This window comes from Numida meleagris, chromosome 2, assembly GCF_002078875.1.
Source record: "Numida meleagris isolate 19003 breed g44 Domestic line chromosome 2, NumMel1.0, whole genome shotgun sequence".
NCBI lineage: Eukaryota > Metazoa > Chordata > Aves > Galliformes > Numididae > Numida > Numida meleagris.
Window position 1 is genome coordinate 82,006,410 of NC_034410.1, and position 25,739 is coordinate 82,032,148.

General features: G+C 43.4%; 1 long non-coding RNA gene across 22 annotated transcripts in view; it reads left to right on the forward strand.

Annotated features, from left to right (window-relative positions):
• The window catches only part of LOC110395181, a 97,746-nt gene extending 74,462 nt beyond the window's left edge, over positions 1 to 23,284 (forward strand). For 16 of the 22 annotated variants that reach the window (XR_002436228.1, XR_002436217.1, XR_002436225.1 and 13 more), the window contains one exon: positions 2,412 to 22,228. This is a non-coding gene — a long non-coding RNA (uncharacterized LOC110395181). Of the gene's footprint in view, positions 1 to 2,411; positions 22,229 to 22,275 lie in introns of those variants that run through there. The other 6 variants (XR_002436234.1, XR_002436226.1, XR_002436219.1 and 3 more) reach the window with 5 other exon arrangements.

Sequence of the window (25,739 nt, forward strand, 5' to 3'; positions counted from 1 at the left end):
TCAAAGCTGCATTTTCCTTCCCATTGCACCCCTGGCTCCCTAAAAAGTTAGAAAGCTGCTCCTATTGCAGCTCTGCCCATCCCTGTGCAGCTGAGGCAGCGAGCTGCTGTGCCTGCGGCACTGTCCTGTTGGTAAGAGCAAACCAAGCGGATCTGGGTTGCTACATTGCCAACCTCTTTTTTTTCTTTTTTCTGGTCTGACAGTTTGCTACGGGCACTTTAGCTTGGCCTAAGGATATGCTCCACGGCTTTGCTCTGGCAAGCCTGTCTGTCTCATGTTCAGCCTGTGTTGGATAAACAACGGCAGGTCTGTGCTGCAAACACTAGCTGTCTGTTAAAGAAAAATGGTGGAAGAGAGGACAGGTGTCTCCTGCAGTGCTCATCATGTGCAGCAACTTACAGCTACCGCTGGAGCCCCCCTCCTGGGCCATAAAGTCTTTGCAGGCAGGCACTGGAGTGGTGCTTTATGGCCTTTAGAGCACACTGCTCAAAACATGGCCTGAGGACTGCTGCCCAAGAGGAGGCCTGCCAAATGCATTGCTCAAGATAGGGCCTGCCGAGCGTGGTGCCAGGGCCAGGTAGGGCTTGCTCCTTGCTGGGGATGCACAGGTCCCCGTGCCAGATGTTGAGCTTCCAGCGAGCGCTCAGCAGGGGCTTCCTCATGGCACTGCCTGATTTCTCCAGGGCTGGATCTGTTTCTCTCAACAATTTCACTTGCAAGCTGGAGTCCCACAAGCAGCACCGTTTTTAATTAGGGGCTCTGTAATATCTCCTAAGATGCACATTTTGTCAGAGATCTTACGTCTGAAGCATAAGTCTCTATTACCCCCTATTTTTCTTCTTGGTTTGGAGCACAATTACTGTGTCCCTTTACAGTCTTATTCTGTCTAGGTCAATCTTCCAGTAACTTTCTCAATGGTTCAATTGTTCCAAGCACTGTTTTGAAAATACTCTCTCTTACAGATCACTTTTTGCCCTCCTTGTGCAGTCAGTTCCTTGTTTAGACAGTAACAAGTCTTAATCCCACTTTTTTGCACTGCCTATCACGGCCCATACTGATTCACTTCTTCCCTCTGCGAAGCCATGCTCACATGGAGACATGGAACCAGCTGCCAGACCCCCACCAGCCTGAGTCCCCTCTGTTCAGAACTCAGTGCAGAAACATTTGGGTTAAACCGCTTAAAAGCAAATTCAGCCATCCCTAATGGAGCACTAATGGCACTGATGTTAATGAGAGGGAAGTTCTGTGAGGGCCTGCAGCACACATTCCTCACTTACTGACGGCAAATGGGAAGCTTTTAAAGGTGGGCTCTGTCCTAATATCGTCTGTTGGAAAGGACTCGATGTTCCATAAAGTCCGTGTTATTGCTCTGAAAGACTAAATGAGAGAGCACGCTACTAATTGAAGTGCTTGCGAAAATTAAATCCACGTTTAAAGGGATTTAAATTTTTTAATGCAAAATTCAACAGCTAGAAATTTTACACCAACTCCTACTTAATTAAAATTATTAAGGTTTCAAAGAGTGTAAGTTGGGATAGACCACAAAAGAATTTGGTCTTAAATCCATAATTAAAATATAATTATATTGGAGGAAAGTCATTACTGATGTTGTACCTCAAGTGCATATCTAATGTGCTATCAGGAGAAAAGGTTTATGCATTTGGGACACCAGCTGTATAAGATAAAAAAGGATATAGTCACTGAGATAAGTCACTGAGCAAGATCATCTAGGTAGGTAGTAACAGTCCTTTCACAGTCTAATCCTCTGGCTACATTCAGTGAGGGATCTGCTTTCCCTCACATTCAGTGAGGGATCTCAATCTCTCAGATTGAGATGTGCAAGGCACTTTGGCAAGTTTTCCTTTGACCCATTTAATTGTTTCCCAGCTCTCTGCCTGGGGCTGTCAGCAAAGTAAGCATCTCTCAAGCAGTGTCAGACATTTCTGGACAAGGGAAACATTAGCACAGAAAGAAATCAGTTGCTCATATCTGAGAACCATTTGACAAAGATATTTAAAGAGCCTAATCCCATCTGGTTAAAACCAAGGAAGGAGCAATCCTTTTGGCCCCCACACCAGTCAGCATCACCCAGAATTATGGTGTTAGTGTAAGCACAGCTTTGCCTTTGCAGGGTTCTTTTTAACCTTATTCAGATGGCACCCTTTAAAAAAAAAAAAATGAAAAAATAAGACATTCCACGCAGTTCACAAAACCTGAAGCCCAATCAAGTTTCACTGGTCTTTCAGTCACTGAAGAGATAGACAATGAGAATAAGGAAAATATTCTCAAAAGACGTTTTAAGAGGAAAGATAGAAGTGTGAGCATAAAATAGAAGCCACTTTGTACTCTCTGGAGCCGGAACATCCCATCATTTATTCAATAATTTTGGTGCTTTTTTTTTTTTTTTGTAGTGTGTGACAAGATTTGGTCCAAAGTCTAACTGAAGTCGCTGTTGCAGTTCTTGTTGACTGTACCAAGGTTTGGGCTCGGTTCATGAAGATCTTTCATAATAAATAACGTAGGTAGGTAGAAGATGCAAAGTTCACAGTCCCACTGGGATCAGATCTTTTTCAAACGTTCAGACAAATGGATTAGATTTGAATGATCTGGGACATCTGGATGTAACCTTGAATTCAAATGGCATCAAAAGGATTTACTTGTAAGCTTTTGATTTAACCTCGTCTCTTCACATAACTTTCTGAGTTTTTTGAAATGTGATTTTTACAAATACAATGAGCCTTGTAAAAGAAATGTGGAAGAGCAAATGTGAATCCCTAGGCTGCTCAGTGTCCCGTTTGATACAGTACAAAAACAGTGTAAGTAGCCTAATGTTTTGATGAACAGAAATATATTCCTGGCAAAGAAGTGAATTTAGCACTTAGTGAAATTGCTCTACTGAACTGGTGACATTAGGTTCATAGTCAAGCTTTTATTGCTAAAAAGAAATTGCAGTCACACTCTTCATATTGAAAATTTAGTTTAATAAAATAAAATTCAGTGACAGTAATTTTTCTCTATCTCTATATTTCCTGCAGCAGTACTTGTTAAAAGAGATAGGAAACATGCAGACCTAGAGATAGCCTTTCTCACACCAAAGACCAATGTCTTTGCAGACTAATACTCAACGAGGATGTTCTCAAGCAACTTTTCTTTCATCTGTAACGCAATACAGAAGATGTGCAATTGTCAATGTTGTGGAACTCCATCATCTAAAACAGTGCACTCTCCAGAGTGAAGGGGTGATTCTTTTACAGCATTAGCAATATCTGTCAACAGGGCAGGCCTGAAAGAAGTCAGCCTTCTGTGACTAATAGCATAAGCAGTCCCTTCCCTTAAACAGTTTCTTTTTATCCCCCAAGGGTCTTGTAGTAACTTATACCTGAAGAAGCAGCCTTTTTATCTTCCTCAATCTAATTAAAATACAACATCAGGCAGATGAGCAATACAATATTGCTAGTGTCCATTTGTTAACATGTCAGTCTCTGAAGGATTTCCAGTTCTAGTTGTGATTGAAGAGGCACCAGATTACTCAGCTGTAGAAATCGCAGATGAAAAAAATCTCCAACTCTTGCAACCACAAAACTCGTGAGGATTTTACAATCCATGGGGTGAGATTAACTAACAGAATAATATAAATGCAGTGAAAACATGCTCCATTCAAGCATGTCACTTAAAAGCCAAATAAATCTGCCTTATGGTGAGTTTTGCGTTTTTGTAGCAGTATGAAACTTTTTTCTTTTACGTTCTGAGGGGTAGGTGGTCAAATTTAGCAGAGAAAATAACGGCTCAAAGTATACAGCGGAGATAGACAAGGTGCATTTTTTAATGTTCATACACTGTAACTGCATGAGTGTGACTCATTCCCTGCAAGTTCCCACCACCGCTCGTCTCCAGCCAGAGGCACTGGTAGAGCAGGTGCTGTCAGAGAGAGATTGCTGTGACCACTGAATGTCATTAGATGTGGGCAGAGACTGGATGGAGGTCATCCGACCCCTTGCACTTGTAAAGTTTGGAACAACATAGGTATTTGCAGGCTGAAGCCTATGGCATTCAATTTACAAGTTTATCTTGGTCATTTTTCTATTGATATTTTATGGCCTGTACACAGTTACATCTTCTGTCTAGGCTTTTAATTTGTAAGCTGTGTAACTGGTGTACGTGAGGGTTTTAAGTCCAAGAATTTCAGGGTTCGCTGTCATTTTGCATATGGACATAAGGTAATGCCTTCTTCCTTTTTATTTTATTATTTTACTCATTAAAGGCTAAACACAAATTCGTGCATTTAGAAGCAGCTCTCTGAAATTGCATGGCTATATAATCGCAATTTATCAGACCAAAAATTAAATCTAAAATTAGACATAAAAATCACAACATTACCAGTCCTGGATTTAAGGCTTATATTGCTCCAAATTTCAAGGAAAATATTTAAGAATCGATTTAAATGCTAATGAACTGGTTTGCCATAAAACTAGCTAGTAGTTATACTCAATCAGAGTAAAAGAGAAACAGTATTAGTTTTTCATTTGTCAGCCTTCACTTGTGACATTATATACACAAATTCACAAATGTTCTTGTGTCTCCCAGACCTACATACCACAGTATAGTAAAAAGACACCTTCCAGAAACCAGGATGTAGAGAGCAGGAACAGAAAGCTTTCCTCCTTGCACATACGTTGGGTCAAAACCAGGCAACCATAAGCACATGCACAAACTGCAAAACGTGTACAAGAGGGAAGGGAAGATCCATGGATGACAAGTTGAAGGAGAGTGACAAGGCTTACCCTATGGAGCTGTTGATGGAGGAAAGTTGCTCATGCTGTGCCTCCTCATAGCAAAGTGCACTCACTGCATCTGCTGAAGTTTCACCTGGACTTTCTGCCAGAAGAGGAAACGTGATTTTGAGATGGAGCCCAATCTGAAAGAGGGTGGAGGAGGAGAACTCCAACCCTTGTTAACCTGGTAGGTTATAGTCTGTAAATCAGAGAAGATAGGATAGATAGGGAGACCTCTGCTCTGCTTCTGTAGGCGGTGGGAGCGATGGGACCCCACAGTCTCCATCTCACAGCATCTCAGTGAGTGCAACAGCCTCGGGTGGGGCTGAGGAGCGAGGACATCTGCCTGCACCACTTCCAAACAACCAGAGGCTCGTTTTCATCAAGCTGATTGTTAGCAGGTTCAGAATTTAAATATTAAAAGAGAGCCTCAGAATTAAATAGGCAGAACTCTCTAGTCCTTATTCATTAAGAAAATGTCTGGGGGCTTCTTCCCCCCTCCCCTGAAGAAGGTTTGAAAAGACAAGTTATCCTTACGAAATCTTATAAACGCCCACGAGACAATTTTGCTTTGAAGTATCAGTGTGACAGGGCAAAAGCAGAACAATTTGATACTAATGATTTCAGTCACCATCCTAATGCTTCATGTTTTAAAGATCATTTTGCAATAAAGACATCGTGATTTTACAGTCACATTAGAATAATAAACCATAGCACTTATGGAATACTTTAAAAGAGAAAATAAATTGGAGCAATAAATGTTTTTCTCATTTTAGAGTTGGAGAAACTGGGTCTCAAGGAGGTGACCTTGTCATAGTGCAGTCTGGGACACCTTCTCCTCACTCCTTGTTCTGAGGCTGCATTTTGGGTGGTACTGTCCCTTACTAACTACTGTAGACAAGATGTCTGATGACAACTCTCTGCAGGAGACAACAGATGCAGACTGATGTTCTAGCTCCCTTCCTTGTGACTTCAGGCACTTCACTGAGGCATCTAAAATAGGAGTGTTGAAACTCCCATTAGGGGGAAAAAATAAAAATGGAGAGAAGTGACAAGATCTTTTCACAATATATGAAATGAACACAATTCATTAGACTTGCTGACGTTCGCTGGAGGCAGGAGGTGGCCACCAATCTACCCTTCCCCATCATTTTTGCTGGTGCATTCTCTGCCACGTGGCCTGCAGGAGAGGAGCAGCTCACCAGCCTAGGTAGCTGCTGCCCACCCTGCTCCACCAGGGGACTCCGTGGCTGGAGTGAGCACCAGCATGGGCACCAGCAGGCAGGCACTGCATGGAGATGCAGCTGCTGCAAAGCATCCTTTGAGCTCAGGGAGCACGAGGATGGGAGGCCGCCCATAAGTCAGATCTCTAGTGAAGATTCACCAGCCATTAATCCAGCTTGATTCATTATTCAGCTTGAAATTCTCTTCCCTAACTTCCTTCTTTCCTTTTGCTATCACTTGCTAAGCAAAGGTATGTGTTTCCCTCCAAGTAACTCCACTGACATCTCTGCTAACACACAGCTCTCAGATGATGACAGAAAAGAAACAGATGGTTCTATACAGGATCCCAAAGTGCTCATCAATATTTACGGACATCAGACAATGACTTATCTTTGACCATCTACATTTAAACCACAGCAATGCAAATGAAGCTTCCTTTGCATAGTAAGCAGTAAGGATGGGATATTGCTACGTACATTTGCATCTTCACTCATAAAGGACATTCCTCCTCCATGAATATTTCCTTCCTGTACTGTTCTGGCATGTTACTGTAACATATAGTCAGGAATTCAGTCAGGAAAGGTAATATAAAAGGCAGAGTGGGTTTCCCAGCTCAGAAACAAGTGTACATCACTTAATATTTTGGTAGAGGATATAGGAGAGGAAAAACTCTTTGTGGCAGCCATTCACTATCAAAGCCTCAGCTGTTCTGCCTCACTGCAGTTACCAGTGAAGTGCAAGAGCTCAACTGGTTTGAAAAACGGATCCAGACAAAACATTTAAGGACTCATGTGAATCTTTAATTAAAATGCATTCAAAATGAGCATTTCACTCTCCACTCTTCTTCTCCAAAACACAATCCCACGCGTTGCATGTTGGAGGTAGGCTGGGGTGGTGGAAACAGCAATGAAAGAGAGAAGGAAAACCCCTAAACCGAAGCAGTCACCAAGTTGTCAGCTCTCATCATGAGACTTAAGAGAAAATCCATACCTACAGGGATGAGATCCTCGAGATGAAGATTGGTGGCAGCGTGTGCACTGAGGAGGCAGCGTGGCCAGCCACTGCTCTCGTCTGTGACAGCTGCATTTGCTGACAGTAGCAGCCTGGCTCTGGGACACCTGTCAAAGGGCACCCAGAACTTCAGATGGCACATCAGAGAACAGTAAGAAATTATGGATGGGAGATTACTTCTGCTGGCAGAGCTCATCAGTATTTGAAGGCTGTCAACATCCCAAACTCTCTGATACTCTCTCCCTTGGTAATTTTATTTTATTTTTCAACTGCAGCAGTCTTTATTCTAGGCAGAATTTGTGGAATTGGCTGGAAAGATAAAGATCATCATTTCGTCAGAATCCTTGGACCTGAATCTTTGTCTTTACTTTTCCTCATGTGACTGAGAAAGGCACTTGGGAACTAAGACTGCCCTCCTGGATAAGTCCCATGAATATAGAGATAATTTCACTACTTCTTGGATGCGTGAGCTGTGGGAAGACAGCCCCCCTCTTCTTCATTACTTACTTATGTTGCTGTGTATGGAAAGTTATTTCTGTATGATGAAAGTGTTTGCCAGGAGTAGACAGGTTGTTTTGAATGGCATTGCTTTTGAATTCTGTTTATAATTAGACTCCTTCCCTGTGTGCTTTTTCCTTTTTCCTTTATTTATTTATTTTCTTTTTTTATTTTATTTTTAGAGTCTGTATCTAGTACATTGCTTTCCTTTGCATGAAAGACTTAATAGTCCATCGCCTAATTTCCATGTTAATTAGGCACGTGACTCCTCTCAGTAACTGCCACATCCTCACTCGCTTAATACGTACTTTTGTACCCTCAGCAACGATCTGATAAAGAACATTATCAGCGCAAAATACATAGAACAAGAAACCATGGGGATTAGATATTAAGGAGGACACTGTGGGGACTGTGTTAATTGAGACGATCAGCAAGATTAAGATAAGTCTTGCTGCTTTCTCATATTGGTCCTAATGACACAATGCAGAGCCCAAAGCACTTTACCTGCTGTACAATGTATTTAAGTCGCTTTCTTCCCCAGGGTTTGTAATCTAATCTTCTAGATAAAACACTTAGCTGAGTGAAAACAGCTGGTGTTAAAGGCTGTATTTTTAAGATACAGCACCTGCATAAGGTTTTAAAAACAGCTAAAAATAGTGAAGGCTAATAGAAGTTGTAATGTGTTCTATGTGTGCATGCATCCAGAAAGATAGACAGAAGTCTGTGTGTGAGTGAGTGCACAGCGTGGCCTGAGCCAGTATTGATGCTGTTCCACCTTCAAGAGAGAGCTTTGCCTGGGTGTCTCCAGAGGCCCTTTCTACACAATATTTCCCTGATACAAATTCATAGGAGTGGGGGTGCTAATATTATCATTTTAAAAGGTTGTTCCTCCTTTAAGAATATTGGCTTTTTCCTCAAAATTGTTGCTGTCTGCAATTAAAATGAAGATTTCTCACAGTAAATGATTTTGCATAAATAGATTTTGAATAATGGAGTTGTTGTCAAGAAAAAGAAATACGCACTGCCCAGATCTTTTTCAAATCAATTCTTGATGGAGTTCTTCAAAGGGGGATAAACATTGCTGGTATAATGATTTGCCATATGACCTTGCACTTGAAGTGCTAAGCAAGGTGAAAAACAACATACCCAAACGTGAAAAATTGCTGATTTTGATTCCTAGAGTAATATTTTTCTAGCTAGAACTATTTCTGTTATGGGCTGGCATGCACATACAGAGAGAAAGTTAAGATTTTCCTTCAGCAATATGTGATATCACCCACTCAACTAGATAACCAAGATGCTATTTGGCTTCACGAAAAGCACTTTTGCATGTCTGCAGGCAATACAGCTCAAAAGCAATTTGGGAGGAAAGGTAGGTTTTGCAGCTGTGGCAAAGGACTGAGTGTTCATTGTGGTTCTGATTGTCCTGCCCTCTGAGCCAGCCTCTTACCCCTAGGGTCCCATGGGGTAAGGTGGACCAGGGGTTCCCTTGACCAGAGACCTTCTCCAACCTCAGAGTGCAATAGTGCCAAGAACCAGTGTGACACAGGCTGCCAAGAGTCCTTGCTTTCCATAGGACCAACATGATAGCAAGATCATGGGGGGATCTCTGGGCAGCCTGGTCTAGTGGTTGGCGAACCTGCACTCAGCAGGGGAGTTGAAACTCGATGATCTTTGAGGTCCTTTTCAACCCAGGCCATTTTATGGCAGAAAGCAGGAGGAGTTGAAAATATTCACTGACGGGAAGAAATCTGATATAAATGGCCTACTGAGTCCAAATGTGTTCCTCAGATATTTTGCTGCCCCAGCCCAGGTGCAGACAGATGTCCTCCTCAGGCAGTGACTGTATAGCAAGGAAAACTGCTGGTACAGAAAGCATAGGCTGCCTTGGGACAGTTGTCATTGCCTGACAAGAAATGTGACTTAAAACACCATACACACTTGGTAGTTAAAAGCATTGATCTTCCAAACTGGAGAACGTTACAAAGAGAAGAGAAACATAATGGCAGAAGCAAACCTAGAAATGTAAATGAGGGGGAAAAAAAAAATATGAGGAAGGAGCGCATATCAAATGGCCAAAAAGACATTACTTCACAGTGAAGGAGCTGAACGATATTGGTGAAAAGCCTATTCTCTTTCAGTGGAAGAATGAAGGCAGGAATAACAAATTAAAAAGCAATATGCAACATATGGGAAAAAGAAAGAGGTAATAAAGATCCATATAAATAAGAGCTTATGAAGTGTAGAAAATTGATAAAGGATACTAAAGATATCAGAATAAAATCCATGGCTGATCTGGCTATGTTTTGGAAGAAGTGGCTCTTGAAAGCTTATTAGTAATAGCAGAAAAAACTATCAGTGTCACAGACTCATTACTAACTGGAGACAGCGAGTCATTAGTAACAATGAAGAAAGAGGCAAAATAGTTCAACAATTATTTCTGTACTCTCTTTAGAATAATGTATTTTTGGACATATTAATAATTAAGAAAGAGATTGAACAACTTGTACCAAGGTTAAACATTTTTGAAATCATAAGATCCAAAAAAGCGGCCCCCAAGAGTCATGGAAGAGTTGAGATAGGATATTTTTAGCTTCCTTATGTACATTTTTAATAGATCACAAAACAGTGTGGAAATCTGCAAAGGTCATTGACAACATTGTGTAAAAATTCCAAGACAAATGAAATCACTCAGGTAAATACAGTCCAGTTTACTTGGTACCAATCTCGGGTAAAGTAACGGAGAAATTGGTGGAAGATCTAATTAATAAAGCATTTAAAGATAAGATTGTAATTAACGCAACCTTACTGACAAGGGGATTGCGAATTCAGACTGGGAAGCATAGTTGATAGGGAGTAACCAGGAGCAATCTGTTCAAAACTGGGGGGCAGAAGGAGGAACTTCTGATTTCAGTGATAAGGTAAGGCTGCAGGAAGGGCTGCATCCCGAGAAGAGAGACAGGGTAGGGTCCCATGGGAAAGGCAGCAGGTGACTTCCATGGACAACTGCACTGTCACATGCATGCAGTTTGTGCAAAAGGCAAGCTTCTGACTTTTGACTTGCAGTTCTTTAATACAGAAAAATCATTCAGGTAAATAAATTATGTGATTATGAAGCAGCTTGCAAAGATATAAATGAAGCAGCGGCAGGAAACAAGGCAGGATAGGTTGTTTCAGGAAGCGAGGGGAGCAATGAGGCTGTGGGATGTTCAGCTGGCAAAGAAATAGAGGATAAAGAGAAGAGAAGGAAAGGGGCAAGCAATACAGGTTTTAGAGGCTACGTAAAATGTCCTTAACCAGCTTTCATGAAAAGATGAGTGTGTGACTGAACTCCCCTCCTAAAGGAGTGCTCCAGCAGATTAACAGGAATACAATGAAGGGTCATTTTTTCTCTTGGAGCTATTGAATTCCTTCCTTTCATTGAATCAGTACATTGCAGATTTTGCTTATCAAAAGTCCTTTAGTGCTGTTTGATGATGAGCCATATTCTGCCTTGACTTCCATCCCAGGCATCCCCACCAAGTTCAATGACGTCTCATGGAGAATAAAGCAAGGCAGACGTTAGCTTGATGTCTTTAACAGTGTTGTGGCTGCTAATGAAGCACGATCTGATTTGGTACATGCCTGGAGACTGTCACCAGCATGTGGTGGAATAGACAGTCTCTGCTGTCTCTGCAATTGATTCATCAAGTGCACTACGAGTATAGGAAATTGGAACACCTATTCTCTTCTGTTTGGTTTTGTTGCCATTGAGGAGTCACATGGATAAAACATACAAGAAATATTTTGGGAATTTTTGGCAATGAAATGGTTTCCCTTTTCTCCCACTCCTATCCCACCCAAAAGTAATGCAGCTGTCAGGCTTATTAGATAGCACAGGCAAGTTTTAAAAAGTAAAGAACAGGAGTGTTGCTTTTATAAGATAGAACTGTAGACCTGGAAATGATCCATATTTGGAATATAAATGCAGGCTGTTATGCAGATCAAAGTATCTATTTGGAGCCAAATTACTCAACAACATCTATCTATGCCTCTTCAACACCTGCAGATTAGCAATGTAATCTTGTGGAGGTTGCTATAGCTACATCTCTGGAGCAGGTGGAGTTCTTCATCTCTGGGAGCACTGTTATGCTCATTCTTTGCAAATAAACCATCTAAGAGTATATTTAAAATGTCACCCTGGTGGTGTCAGTCCCTGCCTCTCTGACACTGTCACATCAGATCTGTCCTTATCGGACTGAGCCCAGCTATTTTCTCTAGAAACAACACTGCCTCCATCTGAGCGCACTGCCTTCTGCATGAGTACGTGTGCCTGGGCAACAGGCTTTGCTAATCCAGACCTAGTCAGGCCATAAAGCATGCCTTTGAGGTTAAGCTGCGGAGGACAGGCCAGGTTTATCTTGCAGTTATCTAGTCTTGTCTAGGCTGGTGGCACGTACCACTGTAAGATGGCACACAGCTTTCAGCAACAACACTTGCCAGGACCTTCAAGAAGTCTCCAACTGCAGTGAGGTAGTAGGAGTGGTAACCACGAGGATTTTCAAGCTGGTTGTGTACCTGTGTCTCCCATCATGGGCTCTGCTTTTACACTGAATATGTGATCCTTCCTGCTTCGGCTCCCCTGCCGTTTGCCACAGCAAAGAGTTGCCCACATGACCTTGCCTTCTGGTTGTCTGACTGCAGTGACTGGCATGTGCTGTAACCCTTAACCTTCTGCCAATCAAGCCCACATCATGATAACCTTTGTGAAAACTCAACAGCAATCCCTGGGCGAAAAGCTGATAGCCTGAAAGAAGAGCCCTGACAAGTATTGAAATAAATGACAAGAGGCTAAGAAGAAGCACCAAAGAGTAGAAAACAAACAAATCAGGATACTTTGACTTGTCTGATTTTGTCATTCTCCTTGTTTGTCTTTTGCTCTAGTTCTATGTGAAGTGCAAGCTTTTCATTCCCCAGTGAAAGTAGGGAAAGAGAGATTTCCTACCAAAACCTGTCAACAACAGCAACAACAGAGGATGTTTTCCCTCCCTGGCAAATTTTAATTTCTACAGTAGAAAGCTGAGTATCAGAAAATGCTCCAAACATAGCAACGCTTCAGTAGTTTTCAATAGAATGCTCCAGACTTCCCCAGAATGAAAGAAAGAAAAGAAAGAATATTATTATTGCCAAGCAGCAGAGTGACCAGCTTATGCTCAGCCTCATGTTTTCCATGCACTGCTTTTCCTTCCAGTTTATTTTGTCCCCTGTCATGTCTCTGATACAATGCCTCTTTAACTTCCAAATTCCTGAAATATGTACTCTCCACAGAGCCTCCTAACTTTTGTCCTCTCCAAAAGTAGTGCTGTAAAATTTATTTCCAAAAGTTCAGGCATATAAAAATATGCCATGTTGCCTTGAGACAAATTCATCTTTGGGTCAATTGGTGTCTTACACGTCACGACTGTATTTCTCTTACCCTTAAGGCAACTTCTATATTCCAGTTCTCCAGACTGATGGTAAAATAAACCAGTGAAAATGATGAAGAGGCCACTCATTATGATACAGGCTGCTTAGGGACTGGTCTTTCCACTTGCTTCAGGAATGTCTGTTGAAAAAGGTGAGTGAGACAGGCAGTGTGAAGGAAATCTTGTCAGTCCTGCCTTTAGTCTGAGTCAGACTTGTTCATAGCTGGTGATCAAAACTTTGCCAAAAGCAGGGATGCGTGCTTTGCCTTTCAAAAGAGCTATCAGTCTAAAACACTGAAATGAAGGCAGCCACAGTCCCGTGTGCTGCGAGAGAAGGGGCTCCTATCTGACTGCTGAATTCCTGTCAGCACTGGGCCATCATGGAGCAATAATTAAGCCATGGTGGCTGTGCAGCTTAGGGAACGTGTGTCCAAATGATAGCTATGAAAATGGATGGCTTTTTTCAAGCTTCAAGCCCAGAGTGAGGGGTTTGAGGCTTTTTTTGCTTTTGCTGGGTTTTTGTGTGTGTGTATGTTCTTCCTCCTTGGGTTGTTTTCTTCTTCTTTTTTTTTTTTCCCTCTAAGGGCTATTAAAATCTGTAAACTGTTAATTTTGTGCTACACCAAATTAAGAGTAACATTTGTTCATGATTTAGCTGCCAGGAATTTGATTTTGCTTTTTGTGGCCGTCCTAACAAGCAGACGAAAGAGATCTGCCATACACTCACGTACATGAACGAGGTTGTCAAAAGCAGCTAGCAGCTTGGGAGTCTGTAGTCTCCCACCCCAAGACTCCTGTAGTGGGCTTCTTTTGACAAAAACAAGCTTTCCTTAAGGCATCTCTAATCAATCATATAAAATTTTAAACACACCCTATATCATTAGTCACTTTTGAAACTAGCAGCTTTAAACATCAAAAAGGAAAAAACGTGGTCTTAGTAATTGCTGCCACGCCCGTATTACCCACAGCACCCACAGAAGCTTTTCTGCAGGGCAGAAACTCTTTCTTGGAAGTCTCCTGTATGATTTTGCTATGGAAATATATCTAGAAAAAATTGACCAGTCTGAAGTTACAGCAATCAATTCTTAGCCTGACGTGTGATCTTGTTTCGTAACTAAAAGAAAAGCCATGCAAGGCTCATTTGTAGAAAATGCTACAAATTATAGCATATCTTTGGGGAAGAAGGAAGCTCACCTCCATCCCACAGCACAGTGCTGGGCTTGACCCCAGCCCATGCTGTGCCCCACATTGGTGGGCCCTGCGATTCAAATGCCAGAGAGCCGTGGTGGGTCATCTGTGCTTTGCAGCACAGCCTCCTCTCTATCTCCATTGCTACAGAAATTGTTTCTCGAGGCAGCCCTAATTTTCTTTTCATCAGTCAATTAGGGGCAGGCTTTGCACCTTGTTGTTTGTTTACCCAGTGCTGCACTGTTTGATATTATTTTCTTCATGACAAATTAACCACAGCTGGACCTGTCTGGAATTGCTAAGGACGCTCTTAGCTTAAGTGATGAAAAAGGGAAAAAAAAGACATAGTAGGCATGAGAAACAGAAACTGGTACTTTGGGAATGGCCTCTAATTTCCATCTGCTCAGATCACACAACCTCTCAGGGCCAGCCAAGCTGACACTGTGGAGCAAAATCCATAGCTCCTGAGAATACCAGTGGTGACACTTCTCGTTGTCTTGAGCAGTGTAACCAGCCAAGATCTCTCCAGAAAAGTCCAGTAATGAGAATCTCCCTTATGTCTTTACCACAGATCCAGTCAAGCCAAGACTCCAGTGATCTACGTAGGGAAATATCCTCTCAGGGAATAAATAAAGGAAAAAACAAAATTTACAGGATTCTTTTTCACTGCTGTGTCAATCTTGTACCTGGAGTTTTGAAATTCTCACACTCCGTTCTTTTAGTTCAAACAAACTTATTTTACATTTTCCCCCCGCTTTTCCCCATCTTCTATGCTCCATTGCAGCAACATTCTCCCATAACACATTAGCAGATTAAAAATAACCTTCTGCCATCCTTCATCTACTTTAGCCAATTTAAAACCAGACACGCTACCCCAGGCTCCATAGAGCAGAGGAAGCAGAGCATGCATGTGTGCATGCATATGGGCTCTGACCCAGAGGAACCAATTCGGATAGAAAGAGGCAAGAGTTTACTTCTACTTCCTAGATGGATCTGATTTTGCACCTCCCTCTCCTACTGCCTGTTTTCTCTGCTGCTAAGACAATCAGCCAAAGGTCCAGAAAATTAATGATTACAGTTATTGTGGGACAAGAACAATGATTCATGAACAACAGGACACAAAAAAAAAAAAAAAAAAAAAAAAAACCAAACAAACCATTAATGCATTCATCTTTCCTGAAGCTATCAGATCCTGATGATCAGAGCTGAGTGAGCAGCAGATAGAGTTACTCAAGGAGAGACAGAGCCAGGTTCTGAACTGGCCCTGGATGCAAATGTTTCTTGGAGACTGGTGTGAAAAGGGCTATCAGCTCCCAACTTGTGCTGCCATCTCTGCATTAAATATTGTGAGAGGATCTTTGATCCACAGGCATCAGGGAGGAAAGCTGGCTGACAGCAACCCCAGCACCCCACTGGCACATGACACCCACCTGCAGAAAGGGCCACACAGCTGGGGCATTGCTGTCCCAACTGACAGCCACTGCTGGATTCTTCTTGCTATGCAGCTTGATATACACACGACAGCATTCACATTAAATGCTTCATGCGGCCAGTTTAGATAAAAATCCCTTTAATGAGGGTTTGGAGCTGTTTTCTTCAAACATGTAATAATTGGCTTCGCAGACTTTTAGTGCAGGTTACTAAGCGGTGTTAACCAGGTTCAGTCAATCTAGCAGCTGGGCTGGATGGCATATTACTGAAATTTCTGGGTAACCTGAGCTGACCCAAAATCTTTTCCCCTGTTGTGCTCCTTTGAACACGTGTGAAAATCAATAGCTCAGAAAACCCTTCAATGTCTTTGTCCCTGCACGAACTCCATTTTTTCCCAGCTGCTACTCATTTACCTACCAGGGTTACCAGATGCTCCCCTGAGGATCGCTGCCAATGTTGCATCACCAAGGGTGAAATGATGTCAAAACACTACTGAGTATGTACTGAGCTGAGAGGAAAGCCACAGTTTGTTGCCCTGGACCTTCACACACATCTGCACCTATTCAACCGCATTCGCCACTCTGAAAAGAGCCACTGTTATTTATTTGGCAGACCAAATGAAGCTCTTATTTTGCACCTGTCCTAGCAGGGAACTTGATCAAAAAGCCACCCCAGTCAAACCTTTCCTGTCATAATAATCTCCTCTACCCTGATATCTGACTATTCAGTGCACGTGGAGGAACACAACACCCTGCCAGACAGGTCCCGATGCACTCTGCCCTCTTGTACTGCTGTACAGCTGCATTTCTGGCACAAATCAAGGACCCTACACTGATCGAATGTCTTTCTTATTTATGAAGTAAAGTACTGAATCATTTATTTAGTATGGTTGTTGTTGTTTTTTCCCCTCATCTGAATTTGAAAACAGTTCCTGGCAATGGAGTATTGAACAAAAACTTTGAGATTGATGGATGAGGTTGGTTTTGTGTGGGGAGGTAAAGGACGTTTCATTGCTGATAATTGTGCGTTAGATTCCCTACTTAGTAAGTTGGTAATATTCTTAAAGATTTAAGTACTCTCCAGGATGGAATTAAAATTGTACTTTTCAAATTTAGTGCATGTAGGACTTATAAATTCTCTGGTGATAAGCTTACTTGTGGAAAAACGCTCATTAGTATCTGTTATTTTCTTACTATCAATAATTCTTAAGGCCCACTACACAAATATTTAGGATAAAATGCTTAGTGGCAATTTCCTCAGAGCACTTAGGATCATTAGGGTGGCAACAGAAAACAGTTACAGCCGCGGCTTTTCTGATTTGCTCCATAAAAATGATTTAGCAAAAAAATATCTGCATTGACATGGAAGCAGTCGTCTCCCATTTCACCGCTTTGCATTTCTGAACCAATAATCCCTGTGTTGCCTGCAAGTTGGGACCAATTATTTTATGTTATTATACATTCTTTCAAAATTAAGCCCTAAAGCAAAACGAAAACAAACCTCCAAACACATCTAAACCTCTCGTGTATGAAAGTTTCAGCATGGTATTTCTCAGTTTTCAGCACTACTAAGTAGGAACAGGAGCTCCCAGCAACATCATTTTGGACATTCACACGCGTGGGCAGAACGTGGTGAAGGGGCCCTGGGGAGGAAGGGGTATGGAGAAGACCTGCCCAGTGTTCCACCACTTTCCCATGCAGGTAAATCCCTCATCTTGAGAGGAGTCAGCGATCTCTGTGACCACACAGATCACAATGTAGGCTTGTGGTTTAATTCTGCTGGATAAATATGGAGGCTTCCTCCTGTTGGGCATTTCCATGCTCTCTTCCTCCAGCAAATAGACTGAATTCAGGCAGCCTTTTCCACTGGTTAGGTGACAGCCCACTGGTAATGGGGCACTGGAGATGTGGATGATGAAATGCCCAAACCCTGGCTGTCCACAATCTCGTGCTGCTTCCTCTCTGAAATAATGCTCCAGCTCTGACATTCGCTTATTTATACAACCACAGGCTGACTTTTTGTCTGTTTTCTCTAAGCTGCTGTGGGTTTTGTTTCCAGTAGGCGTATTACTTGATTAATGATCTTTCTGTTAACACTTGCTCATATGCCATATGGGATCTTCTTGGGTTATCTAAATGCACAAAATACTAAAAACAACTTTTTTGTTTCTTTTTCTTTTTTTTTTCGCAGCTCAACTCTGTTTTTAATAGCACAGTATCTTCTCCCCTCTGTCTTCCCCCCCTCCACCTTCCAAAAAAAAAGAACATTTTCCTAGCTTCTCCAAACTTCACACTGTTGAATGTTACTTGTGATTCATGCTGTTACCTTGTGCAATACTCCAGGAAAACAGACCATGGACAGGCTCTGTCAGGAAGGGTTTTGTAATGGATGTGTCATTTCTCTTGTATCTATATTAAGGACAAAATCCCGTGATGGTTGATGAATTTGTAGACCCCATCTCTCTGAAAGCACATTAGCTGCTCAGAAGAGGAAGGCTGCTTTTCTTTCAGGCAATGATGATAGCACTTTCCAGGATGCAGGTCGAAAAATATTTACATCAATATAAATAAGCAGTGTGTAACTATAAATAAAGAACACAGGTAATAAAACGTTATCATTGAAGTTGAGATTAAAATTGAATCCTGCCAAGCCCTAAATATAGATCATGATAGACAAATCCAATATACCTTTTTTTTTTTTTTGGTGGTGCTGTAATTATAGACTAGGTAAAGAAAAAAAGATTATACAGCAGACATAATTTGTAATGATTTCAGTAACATTTCTGAGGTAATGCCATGAGAAGCAATCACTACTTGTGCATGCCTTTCCACAAGCATATGTATCCCCCCACCAAGGGGTGCACTTGGATTTCAACCAGAGCAATGGATGGCCGCCATCTGCTTGGCTGGGTCACCTCTGCTAGGGCTGTTCCCTCCCTGACCCTGCAGCTTGATGTTCTGACCAATGGGAGCCCCTGCTGTAAGACCCAAAGACAAATGGAGGAGCAGTTCCCAAACCTGGAGAGATGTCATTCTTGACCAACAGCCAGGTGACAGCCCACAGAATGTGTCAACACCGTGTTGTGGCATGGGGCCAACCCTTGACAGAGTGCTACCTGCTGCCTATGCACCCCTCACCGTCATGCCTCCCCCCTAAGCAGCTGCCAGATGTTCTGGGGGCTTGTTGTTAGCACAGATCCTCCTCTCCTTGTGACCAGAGGGGATGGGTTCCTGGGTTGGTTCCCCTCCTTTCTAGCAGGATATTTACCCATGCTGTAACTAACTGCTGGCTGGTTATCAGCTCTCCCCAGAGTCTTCTCCAGGCTGAACAGCCCCAGCTTTCTCAGCCTGTCCTTGTAGGAACATCCATCCCTTGGATAATTTTTGTGGCCCTCCTCTGGACATGCTCCAACAGGTCCACATCCCTCATAGGAAACTGCCACTTCATGGCATGGGCTTTGGGTCTGAGCACTGTGTCCTCCACTGGCAGAGTTGGGAAAAGGTTTGCATCCACAGGCAGCATGGTTTGGCATGGAAAAGCACAGGTGGGTTCAGAAACAGTCTCTGAGCTGCTCTCAACAAAGTGGGAGGCATTCCCTTTAAGTTAACCAGGAATGGAGGCTCACACTGCGTCTCTGGAAAGGAAGGCTTGAGGCCAAAAGCCTCTTGTATCTCAACAGATGAATATAAAGCTTTAAAAAATAAGAACATGTCACGGAATTAAATGAGAACCACAAATTTAGCAGGTCTGGTGACTTCCCAAGAGAACATTGAGTAGAAATGTAGAGAAAAGACTTCTTTTTGAGACACAGCGAAGTGAATTACTAGTCCCTTCTGTAAAATGTTAAAGTCTTGACTGCTGGATATTTACTTTCAAAGACGTCAGCTTCCACTACAGTCTGTTGAAGAGCCTTAACTTGACTGTGCAGATGCAATTACTGAAAATGAATCTGTCAGAGAAATATCATGTAAACAAGGAGTCCTGTTTGGGCTCTCCTCCTGAAGCCATCTTTGCCTCAGGGATAACCTAAGCCAATGCTTCACAAACCCAGTGGGAACAAGCAGCACAGGCACAAGGCAGACTGACTAAGAAGGTTAGTGAAACTTCAAAGTGTTAGCCATGAGCTGGTAATTGGTACCTGGGAGCCAGCCATCCACAGGGAACATCAAACAACGTTATTTTTGGCTCTCCACAAAAAATGTCAGGATTATTTTATTTGGGTGCCATTTCGGAACACCAGCAGCCCCTGACAGACAGCATATACCCGGTGTTTCTGCACCTTGATGCACTTGGGGGTGTTTGTTTTGACAGGGGGTTGACAGCGTTTCAGTGCACAGTGCATCACAGATGATTTGTAAGGTGAGCGTGGCCTTATAGTGGACTCCTCGGAGCCCATCCCAGTGCCTTGGGTTTCAGAGCAACAAGATCTTTCTTCCATTAACTAGACCTCTCTGCAATTGTGCCTTTCTGCTCATAATAGAGAATTTATCCCCCACAATTCATCCGTTCTCTTTGATCTGCGTGAGTTTCTGTAGGCAATTACATATTAATATATCAAAGGCTATTGACAATGCCAAGAAATGGGTATGCTAATATTCTTGTTTAATCATACATGGGTTTGTGTGTTGTTTGTTTTTGTTTTGTGTGTGTGGCGTGTTTCATTTTAGTAAAATTGACAGCAGGATCTTGCAGTTAGAAGCCAGGCGCTGGAACACGAGGTCAAGTGAAGTCAGCTGCACGATTCCCTTTGATTTCTATGAGATGAGAGTTACAGCTGGCATTCCAGATTCGGTTTCCACCTCTTCCCCATACCTTTGCCATGCTTTCAGCAAGTGCAGCCAGGTACCCAGGTGCCTAAATTCCATAGGCTGAAAATTTTGCTCAAGGGATTGCTGTTCACCCAGACTCTGCAGCATATGCTTCCTTCAGCCCTTGTTCTGCACAGCAAAAACACATGGAAGCCCACTGAACCGTGGCACATGATTAACTTCAGGCACATGTTTCAGAGCTCTCCTGAAAAAGGATGAGTTGTTAATCAGAGCAACCACTTCTGCACTGTTCCTTCTGTGAAATGGACAGAAAATGGGCAGGTATTGCCTTCCCACTGCCTCTAACTGAAATGCCCAGCATACTTTTGCTCCCCAAAGTTATATGGCTCAAATAAAAATGCTTATGTGAAAGTTGAGCTTTGTCAAAGATTTCGGACTTTTTTTAAAGAAGGTAATGGTTTTTGTTTCTTTTCCTTCTCCCTGATCATTCAAGTTTTGGTAAGGGGCACATTTTGAACACAAGTTTTATATTTCTCAGGAAATGAGTGTATTTTCCTTGCTTTTCTAAAAATACCATACTTTCAACTTTCAGTTATTTATCCAAATATATTTCTATTCCCCACTGTATTCTGAACATCTGATCTATGTGAGGCAATGCTCTGTTTAACCTTGCTTGTACTGAAAGCAATAAAATATAAAATGAATAGGTGGAAAGGGATAGTAAATCCCCATTGAGGAATTATCTGGCAGTTTCTGAGTCATGGGAAGATATCAACAAAGTGAAATTTATTTAATATTGATGAATGGGACAGTAATGCACCTAGGGAGAAATAACAGCAATCAACACAGATATTTAGGAGACATTAATATAGAAAAAGACCTTGGGGTTGAAGCGGATAATGAAGTACATAAGAGCTCACATTGCAAAACAGGCAATTGGTGTTCCAGGGCGCGCAGCGTAAAAAGGGATCTGCCGTGCAGCAAAGTGAGGGGTATGTGCGGCATCACTCAGCCTGGGTAAGACTGGAATCAGAGTGGGGTATGAATTTTTCAGCCTCACCTTTTTAAAAAGACACAGGAAAGTGGCAGTGAACTAAAAGACGGGTAGCAGAAATGACAAAGAGAGCTGCGGGCATCGCGTGTGACGGTGCCACAGAAAGTAATTCATTCAGCAGGAGGGAGCAGCACCAGCCCTCCTGTCTGCATGCCACGTGAATGGACTTTCCCTGCAGCAGCAATGGTAAAAGGGTCTCAAATTAAAAATGGAACAACTCCATTTAGATACAAGAGAAATGACTTAATACTGAGGGCTGTTACACGGGCAACGGAGTAAGCTGTCTGGTGAGCAGCTGAACACAAGGCAGTGTCGATAGAAGGTTTCTGGGGTGAGACTGGAAAAAGTGCCAGTGGGATTACTGCAGAAGAGGCTTCTCAGCATGAGCATGGCTAACACAAAGGTCCTTTGCTGTCATTTTCATCTACAGTTCTGGGATCTCAAAGGCTGCGCACAATAAAAGAGACGATATGTCCAGTTTATTAATGAAATCCATCTGCCACTCTCAGTAAGACTACACGGTGAATGGGACAAGAGGTGTAGCCCTACAAGCCTCACCCCTGCATCCCATCTGCTCTACAAGCATTCACAGGAGTGGGCCCAGGAGCTGAAGATGCTGCAGAGGTGGGTTATTGCCATGTGCATTTTCAAAGAAGCTGGCACAGCTCCTGCCTATTTTGAAACATTTGCTTCTGGAATTTGTAATGCTTGTACCAGTTAAATACTAGATTATCATAAGCGTAATTTACATGTTTCCCAAATAAGGAAATGCGAGTGAAGAATTTCTGAATGTTCGTATTTCCAAATTAAAGCAGTGTAAATGAGCCTGCTGTTCAATTCAGTGCGTAACACATTATTTCATGGCTGTCTCCTCAATATTACAGGTCCCTTTTACACCAGGCAATGTCACACCCCATCCAAATCACCATGAGATAAAGATGTTCCCCTTTAATGTAATAAAGGACGACAACAATACTCCAACAGAGCCATTGGTGTGCATGATTTGTTACAGACGTTCCATCTCTGGCTCTGGAAACACTGCAGCATGACACCTTGTCATGAGCAGGCCCTCCGTGACACAGCTCCTGCTGGCTCCGTCTCCCCATGTCCCTCTCTCTGGGGAACTGCCCCTTCAGCATTCTCTTGAGTGGGAGCAGAGCTTAGAGGCAAAGCACAGCCCCAGCTTCCTTTTGCCTTCTCACAGCCAAGAAGAGGAAGAGCATGGGATGGCTTTCTCCTCATTCATCTGGGGCTTGTGACAGCGGTCCCCTCCCACTCTGGTTGTCTCATGGTTAGGATGCCAGCGGGAGGAGAGCAAAGGAGTGATTTGTGGGACGGTAAGTCAATCATAGTGCAGTCCAGGTAGCCATAAAACATCTTTACTTCTACCAATAGGTGAAATTTATGGCACTGCTCAATGGAAAGTAAAATGCTCCCACAGGGTGAGGGGAATTCTGGAGAGGTTCCTATTCATTTAAAGGGAACTGTATTACTCCTTACTCTTCTTCCCTCCCCAGCTTTATTTTGCAGCAGACAGCCCCATAAATCTATCTGGGTGGCAGCCCTTTGGTGATGCACTGAAGCCCAGAGCACATCCTGCAGGCACAGTATTCAGAGGCGAAGCAGGGGAGCATGTCCCTTGCTCCTCACGATGTAGTCAGCACTGCAGGGCTACTCTTGTCCCTGCCAGAGCCTCCGAGTTTGCCAAGAGGCTGAGAATGGCCCAGGTGGCCCCTCCAACCATTTCCACACTTCTCAGAGTTGCTGAACCTCTGGATCCACTGCCCTCCTCCTGTCCTACAGACAACAGTGAGTGCCCAACAGAGCAAGAGTACACGTGTCATAGAATCATAGAATCACAGAATCACAGAATCATAGATTCATAGAATCAAAGAATTGCTCAGGTTGGAAAAGACCTTAAAGACCATCAAGTCCAACCGCAACCCAACTATACTACCCTAACTCTAACAACCCACCACTAAATCATGTCCCTGAGCACCACATCCAAACACTTTTTAAACACATTCAGGGATGATGACTCAACCACCTCCCTGGGGAGCCTATTCCAGTGCTTAACAACCCTTTCTGTAAGTTTTTCCTGATATCCAACCTAAATCTCCCCTGGCGCAGCTTGAGGCCATTTCCCCTTGTCCTGCCACCTGTCACCAGTGAGAAGAGACCAACCCCGCTCTCACTGCAATCACCTTTCAGGTATTTAAGGAGAGCAATAAGGTCTCCCCTCAGCCTCCTCTTCCCCAGACTAAACAGCCACAGTTCCTTTAGTCGCTCCTCGTAGGGCATGTTCTCCAAGCCCTTCACAAGCCTTGTTGCCCTTCTTTGGACCTGCTCCAGCACCTCCATGTCCTTTCTGTACTGAGGCACCCAAAACTGAACACAGTACTTGAGGTGGGGCCTCACCAATGCCGAGTACAGGGGCAGGATGACTTCCCTAGTCCTGCTCACCACACCATTCCTGATACAAGCCAGGATGCCACTGGCCTTCTTGGCCACCTGGGCACACTGCTGGCTCATATTCAGCTGACTGTCCATCAGCACACCAAGGTCCCTTTCCATCAGGCAGCTTTCCAGACACTCCTCCCCAAGCCTGTACAGTTGCCTGGGGTTGTTGTGACCAAAATGCAGGACCCAACACTTGGCCCTATTGAAACTCATACGGCTTACCTTGGCCCATTGATCCAGTCTATCCAGGTCCCTCTGTAGAGCCTTTCTACCCTCTGGCAGATCAACACTCCCTCCCAACTTGGTGTTGTCTGCAAACTTACTGAGGGTGCACTCAATTCCCTCATCAAGATCATTGATAAAGATGTTGAATAGGAATGGCCCCAGTACCAGTCCCTGGGGGACACCGCTCGTGACTGGCCACCAACTGGATTTAACTCCACTGACCACAACTCTTTGGGCCTGGCCATCCAGCCAATGTTTCACTCAGCAGAGCGTGTGCCCATCCAAACCATGGGCAGCCAGCTTCTCCATGAGGATGTTGTGGGGGACAGTGTCAAATGCTCTACTGAAGTCCAGGTAGACCACATCGACAGCCTTACCTTCATCCACTAAGCAGGTCCCATGCCATAGAAGAAAATAAGGTTGTCAGGCAGGATCTACAGAGTACAGAGGGATGATCATTTCCCTGCTCCTGCTGGCAGCTCTACTTCTGATACAAGCCAGGATGCCATTGGCCTTCTTAGCCACCTGGGCACACTGCTGGCTCATGTTCAGCCGGCTGTCAACTAACACCTCCAGATCCTTTTCCTCTGCACAGCTTGCCAGCCATTCTGCCCCAAGCCTGCAGTGATGCGTGGGGTTGTTGTGACCAAAGTGCAGGACCTGCAACTCGGTCTTGTTAAATTATATACAATTGGCCTCAGCCCATTGATCCAGACTGTCCAGATCCCTCTGAAGGGCCTTCCTACCTTCAGGCAGATCGACGCTTCCTCTCAGGTTGGTGCAATCTGCAAACTTACCGAGGCTTCTTCAACCTGAGAGCACGGTGCTCTCGCTCCAGAAAGCACAGGAAAGTCCTATGTTATTTAATTCAGCCTCTGACACCATTGATAAGCTGCAGAGATTTTTTTTTGGAAGGAAAAAGGTGGACACCACCATCTGCTTCCAGTTGGATGACAAGCTTCCTGCCGTGCCCAGGAACTTTAAAATTGACCTGTTGAAGGAGTGGTTCAGTTTGGGGGAGCACTGTGCCTCAGCAGGAGCCAGTTCAGGATGAAGCGGTGCTGTTACTCTGGATCCCACATGATTTCTATCATTTCTTTTGGCTGTGTAAGAACAACTTCACAGAAACACAGCTCCTGCATGTGCTTTTCCAGCTTCCTTTGATCATATTAACAGCTAAATGAGAAGGAATCCAAGGGGAATGGAGGTGCAAAACTGCACCATATGCCATAAGCCAAGTTCTGACCAAGTGCCCATGATGTAAATGCAGCCCCCTGACTCCATGGAGTTCATGGAGTTTTCCAATCCACAGAATTATCTCTGAAAACAATCACCACTTTTAATATTGCAATTTCTCTCCATAGTCAATGTGCTGAGAGACTGAGCACTTGTGTCCCACGCCAAGCTCAGCCAGTGGTTTCTAACAACAGGCACATCGCTTGAGCTTACGGTATCTTGGCTTTCGTAAGATGTTGCTAAAATGCTGACTTATGGGCTGGCTGGTAAAACAATTTCCTCTCACTGTAAGACGGTAATTTGACAAAATTGTGGCTTTCTTATCAATGCACCTGTCACAGCAACTTCTGTGTGGTGGGCACATTTCTCCGGTCTGGAAGGAGATGTCCCTTTTCATCAGAGGGTGCTCCACCTCAGCTGTGGAGGT